Source organism: Atractosteus spatula, chromosome 22 (assembly GCF_055471065.1).
Source record: "Atractosteus spatula isolate fAtrSpa1 chromosome 22, fAtrSpa1.hap1, whole genome shotgun sequence".
Classification (NCBI taxonomy): domain Eukaryota; kingdom Metazoa; phylum Chordata; class Actinopteri; order Semionotiformes; family Lepisosteidae; genus Atractosteus; species Atractosteus spatula.
The window spans coordinates 11,149,985-11,161,086 of NC_142727.1; positions in this window are offsets into that span (position 1 = coordinate 11,149,985).

Genomic DNA, 11,102 nt, shown 5'->3' on the forward strand with positions numbered 1-11,102 from the left:
TACATTGCCAGCAGCCATATCACCCTGCATCTCACAGCTGCCAGCCCACTGAAGCTCAGCAGGTGTGAGCCTGGCCAGTACAGGGATGGGAGACCTCCTGGAAGAGGTGTAAGTTGGGCAAGTAGGAGGCGCTCACCCCGTGGTCTGTGTGTGTCCTAATGACCCAGTATAGTGACGGGGGACACTGTACTATTAAAAGGCGCCGTCCTTCGGATGAGACATCAAATTGAGGTTCTGACTTTCTGTGGTTATTAAAAATCCCAGGGGGTTTCTTGAATAGAGTAGTGGTGTCCTGTGTCCTGGTGTCCCCGGTGTCCCTGGTGTCCTGGCTAGATTTCCCATTGGCCTTTACCAATCATGGTCTCCTAATAATCCCCATCTATGAAGTGGATTCATCACTCAGTTCTCCTCCCCACTGATAGCTGATGTGTGGTGAGAGTACTGGTGCACTATGACTGGTGGATGCTGCACATTGGTTGCGGTGGAGGGGAGTCCCCATTACCTGTAAAGCGCTTTGAGTGGGGTGTCCAGAAAAGTACTCTATAAGTGTAAGCAATTAATATTATGTAGGACTGTGCTGTCAGTGTGAGCAATGCTGTTCCTGTGTTACCAGGTGCATTGTGGTTTTACTCTGAAGCAGTACTTACTGTATGTGTATGCTCTAGGTCTTTTTGAAAATTGACATCTGTGCAGTATACGATAAATCAGATAAGCACAATAAAAATATCAGAAGATTCACAACACTTCTACTAATCATAGTTCACATTATCTTAATAGTACTGTTATTGAAAGGAGTAACATTACTCCTTTCTCGGAACAATTACATTGAAATTGAAATTGATATTGTTTTATATGCTCCAAGCAGTGCACTGTATAGTAACATTTAGAACAGGGTTAGAAATTGCCTGCGCTGTTCCAGAAAGTTGTTGTAAAATTTTAAACATTTTTAAACAATTTTGAAAAACCTTGAAACAGAGTTCCTTGTATTTCTTGCCAATTATACTGTATGTGTGACCAAATTCTCAGTGCAGAAAACAGTAAAAAAATCACTTAAGATTAATAAGATTAATTAAGAGCTCACATAGCGTGAAATACTAGAATATACAGAGGTAATGGAGGACTAGGACTGGGAAATTCCTGTAGATGGTACTATTAAGGTTCAGAGGAATGAGCAAATTTTAGGCTAGTACAGGCCTATAACCCTGGAGTACAACTATGAGAGTCCTTATAAGGTAATAAGATACTCGAGGAGTGAGATTGGAAGTGCTTGCCAGATTACTGAGAGGCCTGTTGCTGAGACTTGGCACATGTTTGTGTTCAAAGATACAAATCAGTTGTTCAGGGGTACACATTTCTGTTTGGCTTAGATGCTGTGTAAGTGTTTGACCTTATGTACAGGTCAGCTAGAAGATTTTTTTTTTCATTCATGGATGTGAGAAGAAAAGAAAAAGGCTGAAATTCACATTTGTTTCTGCGCTGATATACAAGATAAATTAGGCCGCCTTCACTTTTCTTTGCTCTTTTTTTGTGTCTGTTTTACTTTCTCTTCAGTAGCACACACCAAGGCTGGAAATACTGCGACTGGGAGGGAAGCTAACAATTAAAATGGATGGAAAAAGATCATTACAGCAACTAGTTGTCAGTGCTGTATGAGTACATTAAAGTAAATTAAATTAATGCTCGCAAACTTAGAACAGTATTGAAAATGAGTTGAAAATATTCTATATAGTGGCTGAAAATCTTGAACCTTTTGAAAAAAAAATGTCTACATAGTAATAAAGACCAATGTCTTTTGTAGGGCAGCAGGGTGTTGCTGTAGTTAGCATTGCTGCCTTGCAGTGTTGTGGCCCTAGGTTTGATTCCAGACCTGAGGTGCCATCTGCATGGAGTTTGTATGTTCTCCCTCTGTTCCCATGGGTTTCCTCCAGGTGCTCCAGTTTCCTCCCACAGTCCAGAAACATACTGGTGGGTAATTGGCTTCTGGGAAAATTGGCTTTGGTGTGAGTGTGTGTGTCTGTATGTCTGTGAGTGCCTTCAGATGGCCTGATATCCAGACTGTGTATCCTTCCTTGCACCTGTTGCTTGCTGGGATAGGGGCTTCCCTATTCCCTGCTCCCCTGCAATCTCATAATGGATAAAGCTGTTAGAAAACTGTTTTTTTTTGTATATCTGTTCCTTAGTAGTTTGCTACCTAGAGATTACTGAAATTCCAAAGGCTGGCAGAGCACAAAACCAAGACAACCCACTATTCTTTACTGCTGGTTTTGATTTTAGTTCAGGAGAAAATGAAAACACAGTGCTTTCCCGCTGTCATCCTCTGAAACTCGCTGCAGATACTTATGACACACACAGACTTTGTAAAAGTTGTTTGTCCTACAGTGAACATGGTCAAGCTACTGACTATTGTCATGGTGTGAGTTTGGTAGCTGAGCCCTTTTTTTTAACATTGTCAGATGTGCCATTTCATCCTTGAACAGAGTACATTTTGTCCATCAAATCTGTCTGCGAGCTATTTCAAGAGTACTGTACTGACTTTTGCAGAGAAATCGCATTAGAGCACAACAGAAGCATCTGGAGGTCTGGACCTGCAGAGCTCTGCAATGTTTGTATCTGGAGCTCAGGTCTGTGATGTGCATTTCTCATTACCGTGATAAAAAAAATCCAGTGGAAAATTATAGCACAAAGAGAGAGCCTATTGATCTGGCAAAATCTGCTTTCTGTCATTTTAAGAAAGATTTGCACAACTCGACAAACTTCTGCACAACAACTGACAGATATGAACCAGATTGTGAATTATTGGTAGGGATTCTTGCACTTACTGATGTACAGTCCTTTTGTCCATCATTTTATTTTTGTTCTACAGTACCAGCAATTCAGTGGCTTAGCATATAAAATATGCTATGTTACTGCTACTCTAAAATGAAGTTTCCGGAGAAGTTTTGTTTTTATTCTTAAATGTGCAATATCACTTGAATGCATCATTTTGTGTAGACAGATAAAACACTCCCTGCGAGCATCTTTGTTTTGATCATACCTGAAGGAAAAAAAAGTTACCTTAACCACAGCACATGGTCAAACAGCTGCAAAAGCATGAAATACAAAGCAGCTTTTTGTACGAAAGTACTTTTACTGCAGCTTAAAGCAATCCAAGGTTGAAAAACAGACCACCACCTCCCTTGCCAAAAACTTTAATGCTGAAGTATCTTAGAAATCTAACTTTCTGGACTGTCAAAAAAAAATATTACAGGCTTCTCTTTCGACAGTCCTCACCTTTACATTGAAAAATATTTAAAGCTACTTTTTTTGTAGTGAAAATTAGGTTTCAAAGTTGGTTTTACTTTTGCAGAAAAAAATGACTGATTCCACTGTGTGAAGTGAAATGTAATTGAATATGATGTATGGGCACCTAAATACACAATACACCTTACACAGTACATTTTGTGAAAGGTATTCCCAAGTTCTTCATTCATGTTCCTTCCTCTGTGTTAGTTAAATGAGTGACTGTAGCAGTTAGTATGTTAATATTTTACCTAACTGTGCATGTCTTTTTCTACCTACGTTTTATAAGTGATTTAGTCACTGTACCTCAACACCTGAACCAAATTTTGACTAATTTCTCTATTTCCAGTTTCTGGGCACAATTTGAAATAGTAATTGTCTATTATTTCACACATACTACACAAATCCTCCTGCTGTGTAATCCCCAACGCCCAACACTATGTTTTGTGTTGAAATCAACTATAGGGTAGTGTTTAAAAGTTAATATCAAACTCAGCATATTCCTTTTAGAAATGACTTAACTCTGAAATATACTGTAAACGCATAAACTTTATTTTCAGAATTCATCATTTAACCCTTTGGAGCATGCTGTATATATTGATTTCACTTTTTGAGAGCTTTTAAAATTGTCTAAAAGTGTGCTGTTCAAATTTTCATGAGACCCTCTGCTCTTTAAGGACATTTTAAGGCGAAACTTCTGGCACAGCATGTGCTGAAATGTTGTAAATGAACAACAGGACCAAAGATTCTGAGCCCAGCAGTGTCTTCAGAGCTGGAGGCCTAAGAACTTAAACACATTTCTGCTGACAGTGAGTGATGAAGGGCCATTACAACAAAGTATAACAGTTTACAATTTCTTTTTATAACAATAAATCTCTGTGTCACGAGTAAAAGTAAAAACGTAAGGCATGCCTGGCATTGTACCAATTACGCAGATATATTTTTTGTTGTTTTTAGAGCGAGAGAAGGGGCAATGAGATAGATTCTTTAATTTCCCTTGTGACCTAAGGACAGTTGAGGAATTGCTCTCTGCTTAGTATTGCTTTTTCATTGGAGATACAGAAATTGCGCAGGGAGTGTATAGCTTTGTTCTTGAATAATTAGATTGTTTTCTCTTCTGTAGAACAAGAGAAACCCGGAATAGCTTACTTTGAGGAGCAATTCAGTCCACCAAAAACAAAAATGTGAATATATGAAACATCACGACAAATTCTTAATTAATTCACCAAAGATAGAACTTGAACTACACTCCTGAGTGCCATTGTTTAAAGCTGATGTCACTTTTGTTTTGACATATGCTTTCTTACAAAAGGCAAGAACTGCCAACACAAAGACACTTGGGATGATAAGAGAATCATATGTCTATTCAAAGTGTATGATGACTCTGGAACATGCGTCATCGTAATGAAACGTGCCAGGACATTGCTTTTTTTTTTTCTCTTTTCGCATTTAAGTGATCTGTTCTTTTTTTTCAGGCCCCCTCCAAGATCCTAGATCAACTCAGTGGTCCCCACTCTGGGAAGGCTACTCTTCACCTAGTTTCACAGCAGTCAATATAGCTCCACCATTAACTCTTTGCTCGCCCTCTTCATTAAAATCACCAGACACTAGAGCATTTGTATACACTTTCTGGGACAGGAGAACTTCACTCATTACTCTACAACACTTGCTTTAACTCCAAAACACTGGAGAGCTAAACTCGGCTTAACCCTTAATGTTAGGTTTTTAATCTCCACTTAATCACTATTCACATTACAAAAGGTTTGTTCAATACTCTAGCATCTCACTACCACCCAGTTCTCCATTGTCATATCAATAAGCACTACAACCTCTTCTATCTCACCCTTCACCAAGCACCTGATCTTGATGAGCAACCACTAACTGTTCGCCTATTACTAAAACTTCCAGCTGATCCTGTTTGGCCAGGGACATACTGCTCTAAAATGCACACCCATGACACAGCAGCCACTATGATGTGAAATTAGATAGGCAGTCTCAGACTGCTTTCCCTCCATCTGCAAAAAATGACACAGGAGGATAATCAAGATACAACCTGTGCCATCTAGACTCCTCTCTCTCTCACGTATAAGAGAGGTACACTCCTACAATAACCAGTAGTAACACCTACCATTAGCACTGGTTCAACTGCAACCCCATTGAACCTAGCAAACAAATACCTATCAGCTGCTTGTCCAGTACCTCAGTACAGAGGTAAGCTGTATTTTCTTAAGAATCCAACACTCACTGAGTATAACAGGCCTGTAAACTCAATCCAATGGTATTAACTTAACACAGAACTTAACACAGTACTACTCTCATCTATTCTGTCCTATCAGGCTAAACTCTTGACAGAATGAAGCCTACGTCCTCCCGACTGCTCTTATAAGCCTCACAATTATCCCGGAGGTGTAAGCAATTACACAAAGCCTATCCCACCAGCATCTGTCCTAATTACTCATTTAGAACAGCTGTGTCTCATTTAACAGGTCCTTCCAATGAACAGCCAGCCAGCCTGATGGAGTGTATCATTGTTTGAGGCGACCATGCGTGTAGGATTCTGAACGGATGGGATTTTGGGGGATCACCAGGGAAGATGTTATGACAGAGAAAAATGCATCTTCAACTGTATGGAAAAGTACTGTAAGAACAGTACTTTGAAGAACCTTCTGCTTATGTGTACTCATCATTACTCCTTCATAATAACAATATTGGCATAGAGTTAGAAAATGTCTGTGTGTGATTTTCTGAGCACTGAATGAGTTTGGGTTTAATCTGGGAGAGGGTTTCATGACTAATCAAAATAAGGATTGATATTTTATACATTAGACTGCTGCAATGTAAATATTTGGCCTTATTTAGATAAAATTATATTTCCTAACTTTGCCTTAAAGGATTCATCATTATACACACAACAACAAAAAAAAAGAAACGATCTGAAATGCTATACTCTTAAATTGCTGAAAGCATTTGTACTTTTTCTTTCAGTGTCCTAATTGTGTTATTGGCAAACCAGTTTGTGACCGTTTTCTGTAGGAATGCCAGGATATGCAACGTCATGTGATTATGAAGCCACCAATCAGTTTCAACCTGGTTTCCATGGCAGCAGTGTCATACAGACTACAGCTTTCAGCAAGCTTTTTTGTTTTCTTTGTAACTGTTGGAGTGAGGGCCAAAATACTTAACAAAAAAGTTATTACTTGAAATTCAGATTTGTTTGATTTGCATTTGTTTTCAAATATTATATATGCTGTTATACTGATGCTACTTGTTATGTTAGTGAATGTTAAAGATGCAGTTTCATAATGTGAAGCCTAGCCCTGTCATATAAAAAATGCAGCAGTTCAGGGGGAAAAACATTAGTACCTCTTTGTTCCCTCCTGGAGTCATTTCAGGAAATAACATTTCAGTGCTGGTAGCCTGTACCTGATGGAGAGCAAGGCCATTAACTAATATAAATGTAATCTTTATTTATAAAACTACATTTTGTCAGTGATAAGCCTTCTTTAAAATAAAGGGGTTGTAGGGAACTGTGGAGTAATAGCTCATTCAAGCTGTGAAAGGGAAAGGCTTAACTTTATTCTGTTATATGAATAAAAGATCTCTGTTGGCACACAGAGAGTGCACTCTACTAGTGAGAGCCTGGAGATCCTGTCTAAAAATGTCAATGAGAAGAAAAAACTATGTAGAAGAACAGAAGAAACTACTGCTGGTTAGTGGAACTAGTAGGGATCACTCACTCTGTGTAGACCCTAAAATCCCAGTATAGTGATGGGGACACTATACTGTGAAAACGAGCCATCCTTTGGATGAGAGTAGGGGTGTTGCCCCAGCTTCCTGGCCACATTTTGTCCTGGCCTTTACCAGTCATATCCTCCTAATAATCCCCAGCTACAAACTGGCTACATCATTGTGTTCATCTCCCTACTGATAGCTGGTGTGTGGTGAGTGTACTGGCACATGCAGGTGGGGCTACACACTGGTGGAGGTGGAGGGGAGTCCCCATTACCTGTAAAGCGCCCAGAAAAGTGCTAAATGAAAGTAAAGATTATTATTATTTCCAACTGACTACTGATCACATATCACGGACCGAGTTGAGGTGAATTCCACTGCTGCTGAATCATAAGGTACAAGACCTTATGTACAGGTGAGTAGTCAAAGTACCATGTGAGTTAAAATATAACTGGTTAAAATACAACAACATAGGACCAGACACCGCCTTAAAACCAGGTTATACTGGGGCGAATGTGACGGATTTCCCTCTAGGCTCGGCTACTATCCAAGGGGATCTGTTACAGGAGGTAAAAAGCATCCCCTTACAGGTATCTGGACTAAATTATGACTACCCTGCATCCTAGTTAAACCACCAGAATCATGCTTAACCTGTGCTTGCTTGGATGAATGAGTATCCAATACACTTATGATACGTACAATACTTCAGAGTATTATTGAAAGACAAGTGTAAAAGGGGCAATTAATCACATTGAAAGTTACCAGAACTTGATTTCAACTACAAGGTACCTACAGTACACTGATGGCAGCAGATGTACGTTCGCTTATTGGAACAGTGCTCAAGATGATGTGTTAATTTAAAAGTCTAAGAAATATACAAGGTTTTCAAAAGAAATACCGATTGAGTGCATTAACCTATTCTACGGACTGCCCTTGCAAGAATTACCTGTGTTTGCATGGGAACCTGCTAAAATAACACTCAACACCTGAAGAAAGAACAATTCGATCTGTCAGTAACACAAGAATAGTACCCGGTTTAAATGCACAGGCCTGAAAATAAACCTTAATCCCCCAATTATTAGTACAATACATTTAGAATCAAAACATATCTTTACATCCTTTGGCTGGAACAAGTTAACATTGTTCTTAATAACCACTCCTCGCTCCCTTTAGCTAATGGAAACCAAAACATCAGTTATGTCTACCAAGCACCGACTGACCCCAGGGAATAGCCATAAAAATGTGCAAGACTTCTGAGGAGCAAGAGTAAACAGACAGCTTGATAATTTGAATAATTTGGATGATAACACGGCTAACACAGCTGGGAAAGGTACAATTAAAAACTGTTAAGAGCTCAGCTATTCCTAAATGCTGGGTTCCAAGCTGAAGCCATTTTAAATGTTACCCCCACTGATCACTGAAATAATCAATAGTCACTGAGAGAGTGCCGTACAAAATGAAACACCTGGAAATACGTTCCATTTTTCCTTGCTCCTTCTACAATTTCAGTTTCTTGAATATGCCTTAGCGAAGTGTTTATTAAGAGGTCAATGCCAGCAAGAGGTTGAGAACGTATGTTTCTATTTTTAGTTCTCTGCCAAAGAATTGGATACTATGCTCCATCAATCCTTTTGCTTGTAAACATTGTAAAGCTAATCCTACCATTTGTTTGCAAAGCAATTGGAGTTAATGACTCTCATTTTTAATTGCTAAAAACAAACCATTGGTTAATATTTAACAATGGTGGTAGCTTTTTCATTCTGTTAGGATTCTTTCATTTCAGGAAATGTCAGCTGGACACATTATCCCAGGAATGCAACAGATTAATACAAAGTCTGTGTGCACTTGTAAGATATAAGACATTTTTAAGTGCTTAGTTTTGTCAGGTTTAGCTAAAACAGTTTGCTCAGTACCTGCTTATACAAGTATACCCTTGAGAGTGACATTTAATATATTACAATATATTATAATATTAATATACTGTATATATATTATATACATATTTTGTATTCATATACAGTACATAGGTGCCTAAATAAAAAAGTCATTTTGAAGCCAAAGTAAGAGAAATATGTTTTTTAAAATCTATTTTTGTTTATTGAAATGTTTCTAAACAGCTTTTGTATCCTGGAGAGACTTGTGTTTATTTGTATTCATGCATATTCATTTACAGCCATTTTGCAAGACACTTTAGTCACAGCTGCATTTGACTGGCTGTCACCTACTGTACAAATGTTTGAAAATCAACTTCTCATATATAATTAAAAGAAGTTAAGGGTAGCCTTATCAGGTATAAATATAAATTAAGCTAGTGGTTTATATTAATATTAATTATGTTTTAAATAATTAGGGAGGCGATTAGGATACTTCTGCAGAAATGTAAACATTAATGTGTGAAAAATAGGCAATAGTGTGGAGTGCTACATTTTTTACTAGACGTCTATAGTACCCCACAGCTCTTATACCCTTGAGACTGGTCAGCTGCACAAACGGGTAGAAAAATAAGTCACTGGAAAAAATTATTTACAAGTATTAACATTATTAATAAAAAATGTATTCTGGGCTTCCTATAAGATATATTCTACATAGCAAAAATGTCAATGTGTTATTTCTCACCTTCTTAAGATTTTAAAGACATAACAATTATAGTCTTTAGTATTTTTTTCAGACATTAGTTATTAATTACGGGTTCCGTTAAAGGCATAGTGATAGACACATAAACTTGGGGTCCATTTCTTCTGAAGCAACAGGACATGCAGGATCATCTGCTTTTTGTGACGTGAACGTCCATAGTGATCATTATGAACAGCTAGAGGATGTAAATATTTCATTTTTGACTCCCTCATTGTGAGACTGTAAAGTAACAAAGACTACCAATATTTGAAAAACATGTAAGAAAACTCCCACTGTTAAATTAGAAATCTGTGCATTGTGTGATAAATATCAGAGAGGGAGAAGAATACATTCTTTATATGCAACCATGTATTCTACTAATCTTTTGGAAATGACTTTTTTTTAATGAAAGGGCTGTGTATAAGTGAAATTTGCTGATCTTCACAAATTCCTGAGGGAGTTAAGTGGACTTACAGCTGAGGTAAGTTAAGCATCATAGTTCATACTTGTTCTCTATTGTGACAGCTACACTTGAATGATTTAATGGTGTTTTAAAAGCTATTATTAATGCAAATTTGGATAACTTAAAATATTAAGAAAATGAAGGCTTAAAATGCATGGGAGTGTGAGAAAGCAATTCTTTATTATTCTATGCGTTGGACTAAAACTAGCCAAAAAATCCAAAAGCGCTTCAAGAAAATTCTTAATTAGGGTTTAAACCTACAATTTAAAAAAGAAGAAAATGTGTGTAAGTTCTTGGCGCAAGATAACAAAAACCTACAATTAGAAATTCACAAAACCTGGTCTGGATTAACCATGCAATCTCCTCTTAAGCAAGAATAACAGGACGACAATGTTAAAATTTCATATTTACCGACATCATTTAAAACCACAAACTTTCGCAAGGCTGCTTCTCATACTTCTAAGTTTTATCCCTTTGCTGTCAGCAAAATTTTGTTAAATTCTGGCATCTAGAGAACGGAATATGCAAAGCAGCTATGGGCAATCGGCACAAAACTAATTTACATCTTCAGCTGCACTGAAATGTGGGAGTAAAATTTAAGAAAGAGCACTCCATTAAACAATGACAAATACACATACATGAACTGACAACAGACACGAGTTCTGTTTTTTTTGTTATTAAGTTGGGAAAAAAAACATAATATGGAACTATTGCTATAAGTGCAGGCAGTCTTAACCTGTAGAAATCATCAGTTTCTTTATATCTGCACATTGCCTTGGGAGATTAAATCTGGGAAGAGCCATTGCTAGACAGCTTTAATTATTTGCTATATTCCAAGGTCTTTCTTTTACTTCATTTGGCAAGATCAGTCCATCTGGAAAGCATTACAGGAATACAGACTGCTTGCTTTCTTACTTTCCATTTTACCAGATAATTTACTGAACTATCTGTAAGCTCCTGAATTTCAGGAATGATACAGGCTTGTGAGAGCTGATCACGCCTGTCCCAGTCAATGGAA